Raw genomic sequence first — 24,648 nt, 5'->3', positions numbered from 1 at the left:
ACACACACACACACACACACACACACACACACACACACACTCGCTCACTCACTCAAGTACATTTAGCTGTGCTTCATGGCTCAGCAAATTACTTAAGTCCTTTCCATTTGAGATACACAATTTAACTGGGTTCAAGATCCCTTATCTGAGAGGGTGACACCCCTCCTGTAAACCTATCACACACACACACACACACACACACACACACTCGCTCACTCACTCAAGTACATTTAGCTGTGCTTCATGGCTCAGCAAATTACTTAAGTCCTTTCCATTTGAGATACACAATTTAACTGGGTTCAAGATCCCTTATCTGAGAGGGTGACACCCCTCCTGTAAACCTAGGGCGGAAGACCAGAGAAGATCCCCATTCCTAAGTTCCGGGGGGATGACCCTTATGCTCTTGAACAGGGAGCAGGGTAAGCAACTAATTCATATTTTATAAGTTTGTTTAATGGAGCCTTATTTTTTGGGTTATGTATTTTTAAAGACCACATAGCTTAGATTGATGGAGACACGATGCTGATTCTCCTCTGAAAGCCGGAGAGCTGAAGGAAGCTCAGCCCTTCTGGGGCCAAGGAGGGACAGGGAACAGTCACAAATGGACAAATTCCCGTCAGCAGGAAACTGGTTAAATAAATTATGTTCCTCCCCATAATGGAATGTATGCAGCTGTTAAAAGGAATGAGCTAGGGCTATAGGTCCTGTCAAGGAAGGGTGTTCATGATATATAGCTAAGGAAAAAAGATAAGTTGCAAACCACTAGGGATAATATGATCCTATCTGGCGATAGAAAATTGTGGGGTGTTCGTGTGTCTGTGTGTGTGTAATAATCACTAAGGATATGGACCCTAGTCGAACCAACTGGAGTTCACAACCCAGTTCCATTACTTCCTAGCTGTGTGACCTTGGGTTTTCTTAACCTCTCTGAGCCCCAACTGCCTCCCCCGTAAAATAAGAGGAAACCCTAGTGCCCAGCCCACGCGCCATGTGGCGTGAGGGTGAAATGAGAGATTGATGGAAGGGATCTTCATTGGCTTGGTACATTAAGCACTCAAAAGATGCTTGTAAGATGACGACGATGATGATGATGACGATATTGAAAAGGTCCTTAAGAAAACTCGGCAAATTTTTCACAGTGTCCAGCCCCCGGAGAAGAGTGTCAATGAGAGCGAGGCTCTCACTGTTTGAGCGAGGCTCTCCCTGTTTACATCAGACATTTGTCGTATTTGAATTTCTATCACGTGTATGTTTGACTTTCGTCATTAAAACACAATTAAGTGGAGTTTCGTTTTTTTAATGAATAAAGCTGACAGCTCTCCTGAAAGAAACTGTATGACTTCTGAAGTTTCCAGTAGCCTCATTTCTGGGGAGCTGGTTGTGATGTGTCCGCACTCCTGGGACAAGGCTTCTTCTCTGTGGGGTGGAGAATAGGAGAGGGAGTCTTCCAGGTGGGAATCAGCAAGGTCATTTGCATACTCCCAAGATAAATGCCTTGACAATGAAGTCTGCCCTAACTTGATCGCTACAATCCCTCTTTTTTCAACTCAATTCAAGCATGCTAACCAGATAAAGCTGGGCCAAGTGAGCAAACCTACAAAACTTCAGGGGCTGTGAGAAGAGATATTATAGTAAACAGCAGCGATAATTCCCTGAGTCCTTAAAAGTGTCAGGCACGATGCTAGATACTTCTGTACCATCTCATGTCATCTCTCATAGATATCCTGTAAGGTAAGTACTGATTGGTCCCCTATTTTATAGAGGTAGCAATGGAGGCTCAGAGAGGTGAAGACACTTGTTCAAGGACACACAGCTGATGGCAGCAAAGCCAGAGTTTGATTCTACGCCTACCTGGCCACAAATCTAAGCCTTCCACGGTACATAATTTGTGTACTCCGTCAGAGAGAAAAAGGGATGGACTCTTACGTGGTCAATTAAATACCTAGACGCCCTCTACTGTATCTCCCAAAGATAAGTGCAAAATATTTCATATTTGTGACCTCCCTTGAAATTTTTAATGCCAGCTCAAATTCATTGTTTCTGGGATACCGTTCAGTTTTATTTTGTGTGATGGTAATAAGTGTTTTGTAAGAAAAGAGTTTCAAGATCTAGTGATTTTAGGGAGCCCTAAGTTAAATTAGTTTTCTTGGGTACATTCCCTTATTGCAAGACATTTCAGAGCCTCTGATATGCCAAGTATATCTGACTCCTCAAAAAGGTGCAACTGAGTACCCTGTTGCTCAAACTTTCTGATGATGGAACCCTTTTTCTCATGAAGCATCTCCCAGGACAGAACTCACTTTGGAAAATGCTATCCCAAGTCAAACATCCCTTCTTTTTTCCTTGCTTGTTTTTCCAAGCACATTAAAAAAAAACAGTAGAAAAGTTTAAACACATTTAAATCTAGGACCGAAAGAAAAATTATCCAGGTCTCTCCCGAAATCATCCCTGTGCCTTCAGAAATACCCAAGATTCTTAGGTATATACCTGACTATGAGAGAATTCCAAATATAAGGTGACCACACCTGTAAGACGAACCCATGCTTTTCCCAACGGGAACATCTAAAAATAATTTTTAATTATATGTACATATATATATATGTACACATATATGTATATATAACTTGACTTTACAACTTTTAGGGACCTAGATGGAGTCCAGTGTTTATACTTATCATATGTAATTTATTGAGTTTGACATATATTTTTAAATTACATACAATGTAAAATAATGTTGATGTAGAAAATCTACTTTCTCCCACTCTCACATACCATGAAACAATTTCATTCAAACTCTGCCTGCATCGTCGTCTTAAGAAATCCCCTTTCTGTACCATCTCACATGGCGTTGCAGCTCAAGCCATGTTCACTTCTGCCCAAGTGTTTTAGAAACGCAGCCGTTTTTAACCCATGCAATATGCCATCACTAGAAATGTTATTTCAGACCACAGGTACTGATAAATACAACATGGTGACGGCTGGGACAATTGTGTTTATCCCTCGTTCATCCTGTAGGTGTCTCGATGTGACCTCTACAACACCACTGCTTATAGAGCTGTTTGTAAAGTCATCTTTAGAAGGCTTGTTTACACTGACATCAAATACTGGCAGTTCTGAGTCACAGCTCCTGGAATTACTGTTACGTCTCTTTGGTTCTGACAGGTGAATGCTGGAATCTTCCAAAGAACTAGCTTTGATGTCCAAGTTATTCTTAAATAGGACCTTGCTGGTCTAAATAAAATAATCGCAGGAGGGCCCCATCGTGTGAGACACCTCACGGGGACCTAAGCGTTTGCAACTTCTTCTCTCCTGCAGGATGATTATGGGGAGGGGCCTCTCACGTTACATGTGCATGTGCAGTGAATGTAAAGGAAAGACCTCCCCTCCAAAAGGACGGCTGTACCCTGTCGGCAATGAGTGGCTTAAGGACAAGCTTTGCACTCCAGCTTGGGAAAGAGTCAGACCTGATATGGCATGGGCCTCTTTCTGCCCAGCACCAGGAAGTGAGGGCAAGAAAGAAAAAATTATTGACCTAGGGAGAGCACTCGATTGCAACCTCATGAGTAAATGGGCCATTTATCCCCCAGTCCGGAGCCCCTTGGGAAGGTGACCGTCCATCAATCCCTCCTCCGAGCTGCCCCTTGATGAGCTGTTCTATCAATGGGCTAATTTAGCTGATTACAGAGGAATTTGAGAGGAATGGGCCGCCAGAGCCTGGGTCTGGGCCAGCAATGCATTAAGTCCACCAGTGTCTCCATCACGCCCCAACTTGGGACCGATAGGGGCGTCTTATTCCTGAAAACATGTCCCATCTGATGGGCTTTCTCTAAACTCAGCTCCAGCTTATCAGGTGCTAGGTGGAAACCCTCCTGCTACAGGGCATGGATTGTTCTGTCCTCCAAGTCCTTGATGGAGGAGGATGGCCTCTGGGACCAGTGCCAGGCTATTCTCGGCTGCTGGTCAGCGCGTGTCAACGCCCAACCCCATGGGATGGGAGTGCGGGGAGTGATGCAGAGGCCCAGGCTGGACTGTCATTGCTCCTTTACCCCTCTGACTTTTTATAGCATACGAGGTTTGGAAAATGCCCCCACCATCCTCCAACACGGGGGAGGTTAAACTCACATACAGGTGCAACAGACGAGCAACGATGCTGGGAATCTCCCCACTCCTTCCGAAAGGAATCACATGCTAACATTTCCTACCATTCCCATCTTTTGGATTAAAGTATTGCCCTATCCAAATACGCCACTTAAAATATTGAGTTGTTAGCCATTTACACTTTAGTATGAGTTAGTCTGTCCACTCTACTTAAGGCTCTGGGAACAGGACATACAAGGATACCTTCAGAAGATAGAAATCTATCTGGAGGAAATGAGGGCCGAGGGCTGCTACACTGAGGAGTACAAAGGCGTTTAATTCTCTGCACAGTTGGGTCACAGCCAAGTTTCAATGGAAGGGAAAGGAAGGTATAAAAGAGGAGGAAAAAGGACCCAGGCTTCTTGACTGAGAGGGATCCCAAATGCAGAAAAACATGAACCTTCCAGCTCAAACCCCTACTTAAAGGAATAAGAGCACAGGCTCATACAGGTAGCTATAAAGTGACTTGAGTATCATTCATTTCTATTAAGGAGGGTCTGAAACGATCCCCTCCCTTTTAGTGGACTTTCCTATTAGGACTGTGTTGGTACACAAGTAATCCCGCTTGTTTATTTCTCCAACTTAAAACCCAAACCCGTTTGGATTAAGCAGAAATCCTTTTTGATTGCCAGTGACAGAAATCAAATTGAAACCAGCCTGAGCAAAAGAAAAACTTTATTGGCTTGTGTAGCTTTGAAGGGTAGAGGGCTGATTTCAGGCATGGCTGGATCCAGGGGCTCAAATTATATGCCAGTAAAACCTTTCACCAGCTCTCGGTTCTTCTCCTCCCTCTTTGTTAACGTCATTTCTAGACAGACTTTCCACATGTAGTCTCAAAAAAGGCCACAGGGAGCTCCAGACTCACATTCTGCCAGCTCAGAAACTCACTCGAAGGAGAATAACTCTTCCCTGAGAGCTCCAGCAAAAGTCCCAGAGCTATTTCTCACTGAACCCATTTGAGTCTCACACCCGTCCCTCAACCAATCACTGGGGCCCAGGGATGGACTGCCCAGACTAAGTCTCATGCACAGCTCTGAATCTGATGGGTGTCAGCCCCACCCAAGCCACATGACCTGTAAGTGGAGAGAGGTGACTCTCCAAAGAGAAATGAGGAGGTTGCTTCCAGTGAAGAAGGAAGGGATTCTGGTCAGGGAAGCAGCAGGGTCCCTACAAGGCTCATAAACAGACCAGTGCAGTAAATTGTTCTGGGTTCTCACATAGAAAATTGTAGATCCCAGTGGTGGGTGAATACAGAGGCAGGACTAATTTCAGTGATCCCCATAAGACCTCCTCAAGACAGGTTAGTCCCCCTCTGGAGTTTTACCCCATTTCCTGATATTCTAAAATTTGCTGATCCTCTTGAATTTTCAACTCAGTTGGCTTAACTGTGGCTTAAATGTTACATCAAAGGCAAACTGCTAATGAGAAGAGGCTTGACCCCACAGGGAACATGTGGGGTCAGGTTCCAAAAAGATGGATTTCTTTCTTCATCTCAAGGAGTAACTTTAATCAAGCCCAATGATCTCTTTAAGCCCCTCACTCGATTCTAGCCAACAAAGAGTGGTGGGTGAAAGCTTCTTTGGAATCAGAGATGTGTTCAAATTGGCAGCTCTCCTGTGTAACCTGGGGCTAGTGAATTAACTTCTTTGAATCTCCATTTCCTCATCCATAAAATGAGGTTAAATAACCTCTACTGTATAGATTCTGAGGATTAATCATTCATTCAACATTATCTGAAAATCTACACTCGCCTGGCACAGTACTAGGTACTGGGAAATATAAAAAGAAACAAAATCAACAAAACTCTCCACCATTATGGAGCTTATGTTCTAGCAAGGGAAACAGACAATAGACATTAAGAAATAAGTAAGTTATTTTGAGTGTTAAAAGATGAGTTTTATAGGGGGAAATGTAGATCAAAGCAGCAGAAATTAAAGAGTATATGAAAGAAAAGTTTCAGTATTGAATAAGATGGTCAGGGTGAGTCGCACTGAGAAGGCGATATTTGAGCGGAGGCTTGAAGAAGGTGAGTGAGGGGGTGGGGAGGTGGGGAAGAGTGGCCCAGTCAGAGAAAGCAGCCAGTGCAAAGGTCCTGAGGTGGGAATGTGTCTGGTACAGTCAAACGCAGCAAGCAACCTATTGAGGCTAGAGAAGAGTAAGCAAGGAGATGGACAGAGAAGAAACGAGGGATCCGATCCCGCAGGACCTTGTGGCCACTGTAAGGACATGAGCCTATGAAATGATTACCACAACTTGGCCCATAGCAGATTCCAAGAAGCGGAAGACTGGTGATGAAGATGATGGCCAAGACGCTGATCCTGACGGTGTTGATGGCAATGATGACAGCGCCGTGACAGCGCCGTGATATGATGTAGCACCCAGCCCTCCAGCAATAGCATCCTGGCTTAACACAGACACACTCTCACCTTTCTGAGCTGTTCTGAGGATTTCCAAATTAACACAGGCAATTTGCACTTTGAACCCATGCTGAGACAATTGTTCTGTAAACATAGGGTGTTTCCTGTCACCACGAGTCTTTATCATGTGCCTGACACCATTAGCACCGAAAGGTCACCAGGTGGCACCCATTAGCAGGACTAACACTTGTTCTGCTTACACATCCCTGTTCTACACTTCCTTCTGGTATCAGCAGAAATTCCCTGAATCCAACCAACTGCCCCCCTGGATATCATGTGTTCGTCACTCATGGCCTTTTGCCCAAACCGAGTGGATCATTGCCTGGGTAATATGTGGTGTATGGGTCCAAATTATCTGGATAGTATTAACAGCAACTGACAGGGCTCCAGGCTATCAGTGTTGACATCATCGAACCAGTGCCTGCCTCATCCTGGCTCTTGACTCCTGGAAGCTATTCCAAAGGGCAACTAATCCTCCTCGGATGGCTAGCATCCCAGCTGAGTAGTACCATAGCACCGTTTCTTCAGCAAGGAGATCCCCCAACATTTCCAGCTCATGGACGCACACACGTGTGAGGTTGTTGAGATATCCTTTGACAATGTCTCCTCCCATTACCTCCGACCTGGCTAAGTGGGCTCCTTGCTTCACCTAAACTCATCTCCCAGATCCGCTGCAGCAGGAAGTCTCTTTTTGAAATTTACGCGCGGAACTATCAAACTATTCAACGTGTTCCAAACACCCTGGGGAAGGTCCGGACTCCTTAGGATGCCACCATGACTTGGCCTCTACCTTCCTCTCCAGCTTCATCTCCCACCAGCCCCTCTGGCCAGGCTAAGAACCTGAGAACTACTGTACATGCAGTTCTCCATCATCCAGGCCGTTCAGTTCTCACAGGTCCTCGTCCTCCACAAATCCTCTGCAGACCTCCAAACCATGGGCAGGAGCCCCTGCCACGTGGGCTGAGTAACCAGTCCAGAACCCCACTGCAGCTCTTACCACCTGTGTCATATTGTGCCTTGGTGAGGCTCTCCCATCTGCCAGACGTGCCATCTCATTCACCCTTGGGTCTCCGCCTCTGGGGAAGGGGTCTTCTCAGAGCAGATGCTCTATAACTGCCTGTTGCTTGAACACCAGGACCAGTCACGTGTTTAGTCAAATACCATCCTCCCCTGAAGCAGATGAAGACACACAGTCCACAGCACACTGTAGCAGGCTGGTTCGGCACACCTTGGTCCAGATCTCCGCTCCACGACTTATCGGCAGTGACTCTGGGTAACTCAGTTTTTCTAGTCCTCGTTTTCCCATCTCTAAATGAGGGGTAGCCTCACCACTTCTTATAGCTACACTGAGGATTAAATGAGATATTCTAGTGAGTGTTCAAGGAGCACTAATAATCACTATTATTATATTTTCCACTATCGATGAAGTGGTCACCATATCCGCAAAGCTAGAGATTCTTTTCTATTTGTTCACTGTTGTATCCCAGGCTCCCGCCATGGTGCCTGGCACATAGTAGGTGTTCAACAAATGTTTGAATGAGTGAACAAGCTGGTCTTGTTAGACTGAGGGAGAAATTCCCTGTATCCCTAGAATCTTTGGCTTCACACGTAGGATTCTCCAGATGTTTTTCCCATTCCCAGAGGTTCCAGTTTGACAGGGCATGGGTGGGCCCGGAAACCTGAATTTGAATGGGTTCCCCATGATCACCCCATCCTCCATCAGTTCAGGAACCTCAGCATCAGATGATTTAGGTCTCCATTACCTCCCCCGCTTTTCTCAGCTCATCTCCTGTTCCTTTCCAATTGCAGTCATCTGAAAGCCCAGTCTTAGTCACCGTTGTGATCATTGCATTGGAGTTGATATTATTTGTGTCGGACACAGAGACCCAGCAGAGGCTTTTAAGTGAATACTTGGTAATGGAACAATCAAGTTAAAAGAGCAGTGTGACACAGAGCATGAAATAGGAAAGTCTCATGGCCAATTGATTTGGACCACACTTACAGGTTTGTGAAATGAATTTCATTTTCTGGACCAAATGGAAACCCATCTTATAAATCACTGCCGCTCTTAGAGATTAATAAAGGAAACAGGCTTGATTAAGAATTCAGAGCATTGGTCCCATTGCAGATTTATAGACCCAGAGGTCTTGCCACAGGGATTTCAAGATGTCCCACCTGTTAATCGTCATTTAGGAAGATTAACCCCAGGGTTTCTGACTAAGGCTTGAGGGCAGGGCCCAAGCCCTGCTTGGACAATAAAGTAGATTCTAGGAAACACACTTCTCCATGTATTTCTAACCCTCCCCAGAAATGAACTATTCATGTGGCCTTTGACATAACATCCTGTGGGGGTTTTCCTAGATTCTGGACAGGTGGGGAATTTGATTTAAAAATCTTTCTGCATCTCTATTCAAACTTGACAGACAGTGTTGGGTCAAGATTTTAAAATAAAAATAAAGCAAAAGCAACAAGAGAAAAAGATGTTTAGTGAAATCAACCAGATGCAAAATAATCCCCATCAGCTCTGACGTATGCATTCCCTGCACCCTGGAAGGTTTACAATGAGTGCTAAGGTATTTAACATTCAAGAGTATCTTTGGAATTCCTTATCTGTCAAAGCCTGTCTACTCAAGACCAAAAAGAGTAGAACTCATGAAGCTGATGTGAGGAGAGGGACAGGACCACAGTAACAAGCTTTCTGGGACAGAAGCAGCTCCTGTTACTTGGTGAAATGTCTTGCTTCAGGATCCAGTACTTGCAAAAGTGTGCTCCGCAAACAGGAAGTCACGCTAGTTTAACATTCTACTCTATAATATTTGGGGCCCTGATGGTTTAAAATTCAGCAAAAATTAGAAATCAGGATGGTGTTCATAACAATGAAAAGGGACAGACTTCCCTGGTGGCGCAGTCCTAGAGATCTATTGTAAAGCATAGCGATTATAGGTAACAACACTGTACAGTATAGTTGAAACTTTGCTAAGAGGATACATCTTACGTTAAGTGTTTGAAACTTTTGCAGGTGATGGATATGTTTATGTCATTGATTGTGGTGATGGTTTCACAGGTGCCTTCTCATCTCCAAACTCATCAAGTTGTACAATAAAGAGGTACAGCTTTGCGTCTGTCAAACAAACCTGAATAAAGTGGTTTAAAAAAAGAAACGAGATGGAAAGAAATGTTCACTGCAGGTGCTCAGTAAAGAGCCGTCACCTTGATGGTAGAAGCTAGAAAATAAATCACAGACTAGCTTCTGAGGACCCTAGGGCCCCTTCTACCAAGAAACCCTCCTGAATTCCCCCTTATATTCCCGTAATAAGCCCTTTTACCTCGAGTTAGCCTAAGTCAGAATCTCTACAAGCCAAGTGTTATCGACTGAATTGTGACTCCCTGCCCACCCCAATTCCTATTCAAAGCCTTAACCCCCAATGTGACTATATTTGGAGATAAGGCTTTTAGGGACATAATTAAGATTAAATGAGGTCATAAGGGTGGGGCCTTAAACCAATAGAGCTGGTGTCTTTATAAGAAAAGGAAGAGACTCCAGAGCTCTCTCTGTGTGTACACACAGAGAAAAAGGCCATGTGAGAGCACAGCAAGAAAGTACCATCTGCAAACCAAGGACAGAGGTCTCACTAGGAACCAATCCTGCTGGTACACTGATCTTGGACTTCTAGCCTCCAGAACTGTTCGAAAATAAATTTCTGTTGTTTAAGCCAGCATGTCCATGGGGCTTTGTTACAGCAGTCCAAGCAGACTAACACACCAAGTGTATTTGGTTTTGTGGCTTTCAGTTACATATATTAGCTGAGACTCTGTTAATACTGACATACCACAAAGGTCTTAATGGGAGTAGCTTTATTGGCCCTTTAAGAGTAATTTGCCATTACTATATTAGTAGATTTCCTATAAATCCTGCTAGGTATGATCAGAAGGGGTTATTAGAAGCAGTATAAACACTGTCCCTGTTAACTTTCCTGGGGGTCATTCATCCATCCAACACTTACTGCACACCAACCGTGCATCCAGTATTGTGGCAGGCCCCGGGAGAGAAACAGTAAACAAAGCATGGCAAATTTTGCTCTCGTGGGGCTGATGGTCTAGTGGACAGAGACAGAAAATAAACAAGTGAACGAGCCAATGTCAAAGAGTGATAAGGGCTCTGAAGGAAACAAAATAGCGTGGAGCACGATGGGAGGCGTAGTTTGGACTGACTGGATGGTCAGGGAAGGTCTCTAAGAGGAGGTGACATTTTAGCTGTGACCTAAAAGAACTGCATGGGCAAGCCAAGAGGAAGACCTGGGGAAAGCATATTTCAAGAAGGGGGTACAAGTTCAAACACACTGAGACAGAAATGAGGACATATAAAAGCCCCTCCAGCCAAAACTCAGAATTGTCACTGGGTTTGAAAAAAGGAGTAGGTGTTCAGTACCTACTTGTTGCTTGAACAGAAGACAGGGACAGACTTCCCTGGTGGCGCAGTCCTAGAGCCATCCTCACTTTACCCAGTCAAGCTGTTGCAGGTATACCAGAAGTCCCTAGAGCACTGTAGCAGGCTTGTCCAGCAGACCTGGGTTTGGATCCCTACCCCATTTCTTAGGGTCTAGTGTACTTGTAAGGGAAAGCCAACCTTTATCCAATGGGATGCCTTTCATTCAAACCTTGTTATGTTACCCAACCTGTTAACGAAAGTCTTCAGACCAGCAACGTCAGCATCACCTGGGAGCTTATTAGAAATGCAGCATCCCTGGTCCAACCCAGATCTACAGAGTGAGAATCTGCATTTTTTAACAGATTTGTATGAGCATTATAGGTTGAGACTCATTGTTCTACAAAACACTCTGGACCCATCATTTAACTTCATCCTTGGAAGAAAGACATTAAAAGATATGGACCCATCGGCAAAATATGACTACATCATCCTCTCCCTCATCTTTGACTTATTGTAACTTCTGTTAATAGCCCTGCAGAAATACAATGACCATGTGGGCTGCAGACGCACGACTTAGGAGAAACACTTGGATCTGGAAAGGGCTCGGAAGGGAGGAAACTCAGAAATGTTTGGTCTTCGTTTTCTGTTCAGCTTACCCCAGAATCAGAGTCAAATGGGGACAGATTCTCCTGAGAAAAACCAGGACCAAACAGCCGCACTGAGTCATGACTAGTGTGCTTTCCCAGGAGGTGGGAGAGCCCTTTGTAATAAGTTCTTGCAAGGTCCCAGAAAGGGGAGCAATTACCAGCATTGGTTACACACAACTTCAGCATCTCCAAGCCTTTGGGACCAGAGGTCTGTCTCCCCCGAAGAATCATACTTGTGAATCAGTGTTATCACTGGTGGGAAGAAGGCCCTGGAATTTGATTAGATACAGCTGGTGCAGCAAGGGGTTATTTGCCCAGAAAATTAAGTCTATCTTGCCTACGAAGCCCTAAGCGGGGAAAGTGCAGGGTCGGTTGAAATGGTTTCAGCATCCATGGGACAAATTAAAAGGCAAAGAGAAGAATATAATCTATAATTCATGAGCCCAAGCAGAGCAGGAGAAGTACATCAGAGGGAAAAGCCCACGCAAGCGCAGGATGGGTCCCGTCGTCTGACCATCTAGGGAAAATGGTTATGACTATTTCGCACAGGAAGGAAAAATGTTTCCAATAATCAATGAAGATTCGTATTCAGAAATGTCCATAAGCTGGCGTAAGAGACAGGACAGGAAGGATCTGAGTATCTATTTTACAGAGCGTTTAAAGGTGCTGACGGCGTGATCAATTACTCAGGCAATTTTCTAATTTGAGGGGCATCCGCAAAAGGCAGATTTTTCCCACCCCTCAAATCCCTCCTCCCAGACCAGCTGATCCCACTCACCCTCCAACAGCAGATCAGGAGACTAAGGGGGTGAGCCCTGCACTAGAGTGACTCACAGAAGTTCAAAGGCAACTCTTGCCCACCCTCCCTCCCTATCACTGGGCTGAGATGGGAGGGAGGAAAATACAAACCCAAGGTCACAGGAGTGGGAAACCAAACCCTAAGCGGTACAGATTCCTATATGGATTCAACTGAGAGTCCTCTAGACTAGGGGCCAGCAAACTTTTTCTGTAAAGGGCCAGATAGTAAATATTTAAGACTTTGCATATCCTAAGGTCTCTGTAGCAACCACCCAACTCTGCCAGGGTATCATGAAAGCAGCCATAACCATATGTAAAGAAAGGAGTGTGAGTTGTTCCAATTAACACTTTACTGACAAAAGCAAGTAGTGGGCCAGCTTTGACCCAAGGGCCAGAGTTCATCAACCCCTGATCCAGGACAATTTAGTCCTATCTTCTCATTTTACAGATGGAAAAACCAAGGCTCAAGGGAGGAAATGACTTGCCCAAGGCCACACACCTAGGTCAAGTCAGAGCTCAAGCTGAAAGCCTAAAATGTTGACTGCACTTTTTAAAACTCTCTCCACTGTACTAGATGGCCCCTTCCTTCCTGTCTTCCTCTTTTCATTATGTGCTAAACAACTAGGGATACGGTACACAAACACACAGCCCCTGCATTCATGCCTCCAGCCTGGTGCTATACTCAGAAACCATTTTTTAAATAAGCTCACTCACAGAATCAGCATTATGTTTGTGTTGGTTTGTAAATATTAATATTCTAAAACCACTGCAATTAAATGATTAAAATCGTGATCACTGGCCTGGAGCACGCAATACCTTTGGAAATATATTTTCTCTTTTCATAGTTTTGTAGTTTTTGGTTAATTATATATTTTCTCTTTTCATAGTTATGTAGTTGTTGGTTGATTAATTAGACAACTAATCGTGCTCATTGAAAGGAAAAAAATTTTAATGTAAATAAGAGGTGGAAAGAGAAATTGCCCAGTATCTTGGTATTCAAAGATATCTGCACCAGCAATCTGGTGTGTAGCCTACATCTTTATATATCTTTATATAGACATGGATATGTGTGTGTGTGAGCGTGACGGGGTTTTTCTGAGGACGGTTAACAAAGATGAGATCTTTCTAAGCATATCACTCTGCACATGTGTGACGCTGCTTCTATACCTATTTACTCCCATCCACTGACTTACTGTAAATTTTTGGAACACATCCCACTCATGAGGCGGCATTTGTCTGAATCCCTCAAAAGCTTGTGAGGCCTAAGATGGAGTGGTGGTGATGGTGATGATTGGAATGAGACAGGAAGACTCGCAGAGATGCTCCCGACCTTAGGGAAGGTGAAAGGTGAAGGTAGTAGCCTAATCCTTGAGTGTTAAATTGTTTAACGAGTTTGCCTAACCATCTCACTGTTTAGGATGAATTTGATGGTCCAGAAATAAGGGCACCATCATTAGTAGAGGGCAACTTTTACAAAGATCCAGACCAAGGAGCATCTAAAGATAAATAATGCATGGCAGGGAAATATTTGGCATGGGTCTCCAGGAAGCGGACTGAGGGGTTTTTTTTTTACCTTCTCCATCTCAGATTTATGAATCTGACAAGCATGTAAAACATGAGACCCTCTTAGACTGGGGGACTGGGGGTTGTGACATCTAAAACCCCATGAGCTCAAACGTTCCCTCCTCTTTGAATGGTGCCTCAGGTCACATAAATCATCCATGTCCTGACCCAATTCAAACACAGCCATTTTCTGAAGCTGGCAAGGGGAGGGTTTTGTGATCCATGTTGATTAGTTCCATCTATCCGTTTTTCGAGCCCTGACTCTATACAAGAGTATTCATCTAGGGCGTTCTCAGTTGTAAACAACAGATGCCAACTCTGGATGCCATAAGCAAAGCAGGACTCTTTTGGAAGGTTACTGGGTAGCTCACAAAGCCTAAAGAATAGACTCAGAAAACAAGAACACTACGTCCAAAAGCAAGAACTAATGGTGACACTCTTCAAGGCGTCACACTCCGGATGAATCAGCTCCAACCCTTTTTAGTCCTTGCATCACTCCACTCAAGACAATTTTCGGGAGAGCCCAACTGATCCTCCGGGGTTTCACGCTCACCCCACGACTCGGGGAGGATGGAACTTTGATTGACATGCCCACCCTTGGGAGAGGGGTGGCTTCCCCAGAGCAAAAGCAGGCAGATGTTGCCGGAAAGAAGGGGGAACGGATGCCAAGCAGGTGGAAATCACAGATGTCTGCCGCTGCAGAGGATGTGCTAGGGCTCACAGCTGAAGTAGGAGCACACGGTCAGAGGAGCTCACAGTGCACAGAATACATGGTTGGTTCTCCCTCCATATCCTAGTCTACCCTACTTCCTCAGGTACATGAAGCCTGCGGGTGGGTGGGGAGGGGATGACTTGATGAATATGGCCTTTTAAGAGGAGCAGTTAAGTCGAAACCGCTGGGCATGACACAGTACTTCCAAATGGCACTTCTACACCCTTTCTTGCTCCCCACCACCCAAGTTCAATCTCCCTCCAGCAGTCAGTGCACTGCTTCTAAAATTCACCTCTGGGGCTTCCCTGGTGGTCCGGTGGGTAAGATTCCACGCTCCCAATGCAGGGGGCCCAGGTTCAGTCCCTGGTCAGGGAACTAGGTCCCGCGTGCCGCAACTAAGAAGTCCACGTGGCACAACTAAAGCCTCCACGTGCCGCAACGAAGATCCCGCATACTGCAACTAAGATCCGGCACAGCCAAATAAATAAAGAAAGTTCGCCTCCAATCACGTCCGTCCCCCAGTTAAAGCCCTGCACTGGTTTCACACTCTCCCGTATACAGATGCCACATGATATATTTCAGATGCCAGGGTCTGCTTTCAATCTGCCTCCTCTTTTACCTGTTATCGCCCTCGCTCCCTGGTTCCGAGTCCCCAGATGCTACAAGTTCCCTCCTCCCTCGGGGATTTGGCAAAGCCCGTTCTTCTTCCTGGATTTCTCTTCCTCCCGCCTCCTTCCTACGCCCCACGCCCCTTGCACGTGGCTAACACCTTCCCACTTGTATGAGTTTACTAGGGCTGCCATGGTAAAGCACCGCAAACTGAACAGCTGAAACCCAGTTCTGGAGTCGCGCCACAATTCTAGACGCTAGACGTCCGAGATCAAGGTGTGGGCAGGGTCAGGCTCCTTCTGAAGGTGCTAGGGAACGATGGTTCCACGCCCCTCTCCTGGCTTCTGGGGGTTTGCCGTCAATCTCCAGCGTTCCTTGGCTTGTAGGGGCCTCACGCTGATCTCTGCCTTCGTGTTCTCAAGGGCGTTCTTCCTGTGTGCGTGTCTGTCTCCAAATTTCCCCTTTCCATAAGGACACCAGTCATACTGCATTAGGCGCCTACCCTGCTCCAGGATGACTTTATCTTAACTAATTGCATCTATAATGACCCTGCTTCCAAATACGGTCCCCTTCTGAAGTACTGGGGGTTAAAACTTCAACATGTAAACTGGGGGAGTAAGCGGGGGATACAGTTCAACCCACAACACCATCCTTCAAGTCTGAAATTAAAATGACACACAAGACAGTCTCCCCAGACTCCCCAGACTAAGTAGTGCCCCTCCCCCATCCCCATACGCATTATACCTGTGCTTTCCCTTTGTGGCACTTCTCAGAGCTCAAATAATTTGTTTTATGTTTCTCCCCCGCCACCAGATTAAGTCCCATGACCTAGGGACTGTACTGCCTCCTCTATGTATTATTCCTGGTGACCAGCACATAGTAGGACCTCCACCCATATTTGTTCAATGAATTAACCAGTCACAAACTAGCCACAGACAGGGTAGTGTGAGGTTTACAGGCTCAGGTTTCAGAGGCAGACCACCTGGATTTGAATCCCACCCACCACTCCTTCCTGGAGGAATGATCTTGGTCCACGACTCAGTTTTCCCTTCTGTAAAATGGGAATAATAACGGTACCTCCTTCCTCAGGATGTTCAGTGAATTAATACACATGGAAAATATGGACACCGGTGCCTAGAGCAGGGCAAGAACGCAACGATAGCCCTTCAGGCAGGGAACGCCCAAATAAGCATATGAGTGGGACCTCCCTGGTGGCGCAGTGGTTAAGAATCCTGCTGTCAATGCAGGGGACGCAGGTTCGAGCCCTAGTCCGGGAAGATCCCACACGCTGCAGAGCAACTAAGCCCGTGCCCCACAACTACTGAGCCCACACACCTAGAGCCCGTGCTCCGCAACAAGAGAAGCCACTGCAATGAGGAGCCCACGCACAGCAGTGAAGACCCAACACCGCTAAAAATAAATAAATTTATTAAAGAAAAAAAAAAGCGTATGAGTGGCTTTGCTGTGACAAAAACCATGCGGCTTTTACTAACTTTCAAGGCAATGCTTTCTCATTTCACAGGGTCACCGGCCCCGGTCTCCTTCCATGCCTGCATTTTGTATTTCTGGTTGGTTTGGCCATGCCTCTCCCTGGAATGCAATTTCACGCGGTTTGGGAAGAGATGATGTTCCTTGAAACTTCCGCCCCGTGGCTCTCCCAAGATTGCTCAGAGATAGAAAAGTGGGTTTGGCTCCATTCAGAACCTGTTTGAACATTCGTTGCACATACTTCAAAACCCTATCCCTTGGACTTCTCACCCATTTACTCTTGGCAAAAAGCAGCTTCCTGCTTCTGCGACGTTAAAGCTTTCAAGCTTAGGGGAAAAGGCTTTTTGGACAACAAACAGCCCTTTAAAAACAATATTTTGATGAGTTAAGTGTAAATGAATCAGAAACACATGGATTAAGCTTCTCTTGATGTACACATGGGTTTAATAATTATAGGAGGTGGGGGAGAAGGGAAATGGGGCTGGAAAAGCCGTGTCTTGGGTTTTATCAAATCTAAAATGTTTGAGAAGTAATTCAAGACATTCCACACATCCCCAAATGTAGCCAGATTTTCCAATTCCACTTCCAAGGAGCCACACTGGATCTTTCTAGTAACGATCTGAGTGTTCCAAAGTGCCAGGTTTTCGTGGCTTCTGATTGGCTGGGCATGAAGCTATGATTTATGAGACCATTCAAAGATTTATATATTGCCGTTATAACGAATTCCTTCCAAACTGAACGGTACCCAAATGCAGCTTTATAAAGATCTTTCCTGTTAGAAGCCTCTTTCTATTCACAAAACTCTCCTTCTTTGCTTTTTTTTTCCCCCTCAACCCCCCTTAAGCCACAGATTTCCCCATGAGGTCTCAGACCAATGAAGAGTGAGGGAATTAATTTTACCACGGCTGAAACGTGTTTCACTCTGGATTGAGTTTTAAATGACTTGGGTCCATATAAGCGGCAGGTCATAAGAAGGTTATAGCTAAAGGGCTCATAAGTTAGGTGAAGGGTGGAAGGGGTAGAATTTTATAAATGCTGATTGCTTTCATAAAAAGAAAAGCTAAGTTGTGTTCGTGCTGAACACAGCCAAACACTCAATACATCAGGGCACGCTGTTTCCTAGAGGAAATGTCTCACCCTGGTTTGGTGGGTTTCTGCCTTCCTATATTTAAATGACGTCTTCAGTGTTGGGTAAGTAACTTCTTCCATGTGTCCTTCCCCCAAATAAATTTTGAGTCACTCAAAGCTCAGAGGTATCCTAAACTGCGTGGCTTAAGGGGCAGCAGGAAGGTGGGTGAAAGGTGGTTGGGGAAAGGACTTTCTGATTTTCTAATTCATTATCCCATAGGTCTTGTTTCCAATGATATGTTCATAAGCCCCATCCACCACGGAGTACAGAGGTTATCAGGAAAAGAAATAACAGAGCTAAGCTGCATGGGGTTCAGAGGCAGGCACATGATTGCAAAATTGAAATGGGAGGTTGGCTGATTTATCATATACGGGGGTCATTGACCCAACATTGCTGCATAGGAGAACCACTGCCCAAGTGACCCAAGCCATCTGTGTCAGTCAGCCATGCCACAACAATGCTGCATAACAAAATATCCCAAAATTCAGTGGATTGTAAGGACAATCAGGTACTCTTTTTTTTTTTAACATATTTATTGGAGGATAATTGCTTTACAATGGTGTGTTAGTTTCTGCTTTGTAACAAAGTGAATCAGCTATACATACACATATATCCCCATATCCCCTCCCTCTTGCGCCTCCCTCCCACCCTTCTTATGTTTGCAGATCAGTGAGTTGAGTGCAACCAGCAGAGGTAAGATAGGTTTCAGCCTCCAGATTCTGACTGTGGGCTCCAGGCTGTGAATTGACTTCAAATCTGTTTCAAGTGTCTTTCATCCTCCTTGTACCAGTGGTCACCCAGATCATGTGACCTTCCCCACATGTCACATTCTGGAGCTCAGATCTGCAATTTCCTTCTCAGATATAAAGACATTGTACTATGCTGCTTCTTGTTGTCTACAATTCATGGCTTTCCTCTACTGCAAGACAGGGTAATCTGATTTCCACTGCACATCTCAGATGGTCACCTGAGGTCCAAATGAGCAAAGAGGTGGGAAAGCATATACACTTCATGAAGGCAGATTTTGGTTCTCTGTGCTATATCCAACCCCTAGAACAGAGCCTAACACATAGTAAATGCTAATACATATTTGTATAAGAAATAATGAAATTGAAACCCAAGCAATGTCTTCTACAATCCCACTGGAGTGGACTGACAGCCCCATCTGCCCAATAATGGGATGGATTGTACAAACTGAAACCTCCTTGAGGTTACAGCCATTCGATCTGCCTCACAAACAGGCTGTGCATTCAGGGTTGGTCATTTCATAAACTGAGTCATGACAGTTGTGGGGAGTGCCAGTGATAGTAAGAATCATACCATCGGCTAGAAAGAATAGAAGCCCAATTCTAATTAGCTTAACAAAAAAGAGGCGGGGAGTGGGGTGGGGCATGCATTGGTCCACCTAACCAAAACTTCCATGTCAGGTCAGGCAACTTAAAACAACGACCCAGGAGTTAAAACAAGCACCCAGCTTCTCTCCATCTTTCCATTCTGTCTTGGAAACTGAGAGCTTCAGGTAGCGTTAGTTTGCTGCTGGAGTTCTATACAAGACCACCCTGTGATGTTCAAGGAGCGTGGTTGCCAATGGCTCATCCCCCATTCTGAGGAAGTTAGAGGGTCTCAACTGGTAGCCCCCTCAGAAGGGGAAGGCACCCTGTCTCTCAGAAACCCAATCAAATGTCTTCCTGCATTTCACAGGCTCTGATGGGTTAGATATTCATCCCTGAGCCGACGACTGCAGTCTGGATAGAGATCTGCTCATTGCTTGCACCAGTTGGACCTGGGAGCTGGGTGTCGGGCCCATCCCACCCAAACCTTGTGGCTAAGAGGGAAAAATCCCTGCAGAGAGAAACTCTAGGTAGTGCTAGTGGGGAAAGAGTGGACTGAATGATGGTATGCCCGCTACACGCCACCACCTCACGTTTAGGTTACCTTTTTACAATTTCCAAAGCTCTTTCCCACAGATGATACCTATGGAACCTTACAGAGGCTCTGTAAGGAACATAATAAAGTTTTTTGGCTCTGATGTTTCCCACCACGTTCACCAAGAGGGCACACATCTCTTCCCACTCCGCATTTGTCGACATAACGTTGGGAGCTGGAATCAGCCATGGTGGGATATTTACCTGGAAACTGGCAAAAGCTACAAATCATGACCTTTTTTATTCTTCATATCCACCAAGAGGATCAGAGAAGGATCTGTTTACCATCCCCAATCCATCCTCAGAAAACACAGATCTGACTCAGGCATTCCATATCAATGCCTCCGTAGCTAATTTGCCTTCAAATTCTCTTTCCAAATTCATTCCTTTATTCATCCTTTGAGCTCTGGCCATAACAAGTCATTTGTTATTCCTTAAAATACCAGGTGCTTTCTCACCTCTATGACCTGGTACATGTTGTCCCCTCTGTCCGAACACCTTTCTTCTTTGTCACCATTCTTCACCTGGTGAACTCCTACTCCTCTGTCAAGACCCAACTCAAATACTCCTATTTTGCAACTCCTCCACGTAGGGCCGACCAATTGTTCTCTGGGGTCCCAGCTCACCTCTACTCCAAGACTTGTCATCGTGAATTTAATTACTCATTTACACATCTGTCACCCCCCTAGAAGACTGCCTATTTTGTTTCACTGTTGTCTTCCAAAGTCTTGTACAAAAATAATTCTCAAATTAACAATGGGTAAAAGCTCAGATCAGGCAGATGAGTAAACAAGATAGAGACCTATCCTAATCATCTTTACATCCCTCCCACCTGCATTTATTATGTGCTAAACATCTGTTTGTGGTAAGAATGATGATTCAAACCCTCCCTTGACCAACTCGAGCCAGTGGGAGAGCATCCGTGACTCCGCTGTCATCTGTAACACACCAGCGTCACCAAACAGTATTAAGCATTCTTTCAGTATAAATACAAAACAAGTTACAGAGACGCAGACCTTGATGTCTGGGAGCCTGCATTAAACTAATGACATCAACCCTCAGCAAATAGGAAAGAAAAAAACAAGCAGAGAAAAAGCTGCATGCTTCATGGTGAGATGGGAATGGGTGGCACCGACTCAAGATGGGATCAGAGCACAGGGACACAGAGTACCAGGAACTCCGGCCAGCTGCCCTACTTGGGTGGGAGAGAGAGCATGAATCACTACCTCACTCGTGCTCGAAGCTCTAAGGACTGTTGGATGAGAGGTGGGTAAGGCACAGAGATGATAATTAGTCACAGCCAACATTTTTGGAGTGCTGTTGTATGCACCAGGCACTGCTCTGAGCATTCTAGCTCTCCCAGGTCATCGAACACCCACAATAAGCCTGACGTTAATTCGCTTTCTACAGATTAAAAAACTGAGCCTCAGGAGCGTTAAGTCACGTGCCTAAGATTGCACAGCCAGTAAGCCAGAGGGCTGGGTTTCCAGCTCAGATCTGTTTGGTTCCTGAGCCTGATTTTTACCATAGCACCATACTAACTCAGAGGAGTTAGCCAAGAATACAAGACAAGTTTTGACCCTCCTTTTCTAAAAGGGAACAAGTCTGGGTCAAGTGTGTAAGAGTTTGCGAATCAGCCAACCTTTGATTCACTCTCGACTCTGGAGACCCTCTGGCCTTTCACATGCTCCTGTTCCTTCTTTTCTGTCTTCTTTCTGGGCTATTAGGAGGGTAGATAGAAGAAAAGATTCTAAGATCCTAAAGGGAAAAAAATCTACAATATAAATTCATCACCTAACCAGACTGCCAGGGTGAAATACCTCATCTACCTCTTTGGCCAGGATCCTTCAGGGAGTGACCCTAGTATATGTCAGAGTCCTGGAAAGAAAGAGATGACCCACTCCATCTGTGCTGCTGAGAGGATTATTTACAAAGGTTTAGCAGGATCAAGGAGATTCAGCAAGGGATGGTGTAGTACCCAGGGGCTGACAACAGATGGGAGGCATTACTACCCTGGTTCTCAAGAGTCAAGGGGGAAAGTGAGAAAGTCAAGTAGATGAGGCAGCCTTGATAAGAACAGAGCTTTGGTGGAGGGCCATGATCAACCTGGCAGGAGGAGCCTGGATTATAAACACTCAGCTCCACCTCTCCCAAACCAACCCCACATCTCGTGCTGGTTCCTCCCAATAGCTGAATCCAACCAAAGCCAGAATGCAGATAACCCCATTGATGCATTCCAGTTGGGACAGCTTCCCAGGATGAGAAAGTGGATCTGGAAGCGCTAATGGAGAAAAACAAAACAAACAAACAAAGAAAAAGGGCACACCCACTTTATGAAGTCAGTCTCCTAGAGGTAGAGCCTGAAACTCACTCTCCCAGCTTCCCTTGCAGCTAGAACCCAATCATGTGACCCAGGATCAGCCAATCAGATGTGTTCAGGTGTAACTTCCATTGCACTGAAAGGTGGATGGCCTGGAATGCACTCTGACATTCTGGTGGGGAGACATCCAGCCTGCAGAGGGACCAGGGACAGGTGTCTTAGTGGTGCTGTTTTCGGTAGTGTTAGTGGGTCACGTTGCAGTGCCCAGGCCTGATGGAGCAACCCAGGGGTACAATGCAAACTGTGCAGATTTTAAGCCTTATTTTCTGTCCTGGAAATTCAGTAAGCTTTCTGGTACCCTCAACGCCATCCTCTTCTGCCTAAACTAACTAAAGCAACGGCCCCCAACCTTTTTGGCACCAAGCACCGGTTTCGCGGAAGACAATTTTTCCACGGACCAGGGTTGGGGGAGATGGTTCAGGCGGTAACGTGAGAGATGGGGAGTGGCAGATGACGCTTCACTCGCTCACCCGCCGCTCACCTCCTGCTGTGTGCCCGGTTCCTAACAGGCCGTGTACCAGTACCGGTCCACAGCCTGTGGGTCGGGGCCCCCTGGGCCAAAGCAGGTGCTGTTGCCGGCAACTATGAACTCTTACTGATGCACTCCTCTACTCAAGAACCTTCTATGGCTCCCTCTTGCCATTGAAATGCTAAACCCCTTCACAAGATTCTTCAGAACCTGGATCAAATCCAACTTATGTTCCAAGACTGAATAAAATTCTCTCCTTGGGGCTTCCCTGGTGGTGCAGTGGTTGAGAGTCCGCCTGCCAATGTAGGGGATGTGGGTTCGTGCCCCGGTCCAGGAAGATCCCACGTGCTGCAGAGCCGCTAGGCCCATGAGCCATGGCCGCTGAGCCTGTGCGTCCAGAGCCTGTACTCCGCAATGGGAGAGGCCACAACAGTGAGAGGCCAGCGTACCGAAAAAAAAAAAAAAATCCTCTCCTCACTCCCACCTTCCTCCCAACTGCCTTGTTCTCCAGTCACAAAGAAGTCACCATGCTCTTTATCACCTCCATGCCTCTGTATAGGGTCACTCCCTGCCTGCCTGTATCACCATTTTCCCTCCCCTTTATCTAAAAAATTCAGTTTTTGAGAATGCAGTGTAGTCACCTCCTCCATGAAGCCTTCCTGTCCTACCTCTAAGAAGATGTTGTGATCCTTTCCCTGTGCTCCCTTAGTTCTGGGCTAATTTATCTACTGATGTTCTTATTATACTTTCCTGTGTTTATGTGTCAATCTGCTCCCAACCAGGATGGGAGCAGGGTCTGTGTCTTAGACTCTGTCATAATTTACTAGGGTGCCATAACAAATTACCACAAACTGGGTGACTTAAAACAACAGAAATCTATTCTCTCACAGTTCTGGAAGCCAGAAGTCGGAAATCAAGGTGTCTGCAGAGTTGGTTCCTTCCGGAGGCTCAATAAATGCTTGGACCAGGTGAATGAGTGAATGGAGTATACAGAAATCTTTCTGGTAGATCAAAAGTCAGTGTTTCCTACCAACAGCCCCTTTCCTTCAGGGACCAGGGTCAAGTGTATAGAGCATCTGTCAGGAGAAAATGCAGCTGCTCCTCCATTTCTCCTGACCCACCTCCAAGCCCCCACCAACTCTTTAGTCAATTTTTTTTATAACACAGCCAGGAAAACAGGTTTGGCTCAAATCTCCCTTTCATTCTTAGACCATCTAATTTCATTTTTTATTTTTTCCCGGCTTTACTGAGGTGTAATTTTTTTCCTTTTTTTTTTTTTTGGGTGTTGTGGGTTCTTATTTGCGCGTGGGGGCTTTCTCTAGCTGCGGCGAGCGGGAGCTACTCTTTGTAGTGGTGCACGGGCTTCCCATTGCCGTGGCTTCTCTTGTTGCGGAGCACAGGCTCTAAGCGCATGGGCTTCAGTAGTTGCGGCACACAGGCTCAGTAGTTGCAGCATGTGGGCTCTAGAGCGCAGGCTCAGTAGTTGTGGCGCACGGGCTTAGTTGCTCCGCGGCACATGGGATCTTCCTGGGCCAGGGCTCGACCCCGTGTCCCCTGCATTGGCAGGTAGATTCTTAACCACTGAGCCACCAAGGAAGCCCCTTCAGGTATAATTGACAAATAAAAATTGTATATATGTATACAAATAAAAACTGTATATAGGTGTACAACATGACGCTTTGATACACATATATGCTGTGAAATAATCAACACGATCAAGTCAACTAAGATATCCATCACTTCACTCACCTAGTTACCATTTTCTTTTGTTTTCTTGTGTGATGAGAACACTTAAAATCTACTCTCTTAGCAAATTTCAAGTATACAATACAGTACTCTTGACTATAATCATCAGACTGTACGTTAGATCTTCAGAACGTATTCATCTTACATAACTGAAAATTTGGAATGGGAGAAAATATTTGCAAACCATATATCTGATAAG

Source organism: Neophocaena asiaeorientalis, unplaced genomic scaffold (assembly GCF_003031525.2).
Source record: "Neophocaena asiaeorientalis asiaeorientalis breed wild unplaced genomic scaffold, Neophocaena_asiaeorientalis_V1.1 scaffold648, whole genome shotgun sequence".
Lineage (NCBI taxonomy): Eukaryota > Metazoa > Chordata > Mammalia > Artiodactyla > Phocoenidae > Neophocaena > Neophocaena asiaeorientalis.
Note: the sequence above shows the minus strand (reverse complement) of the source record.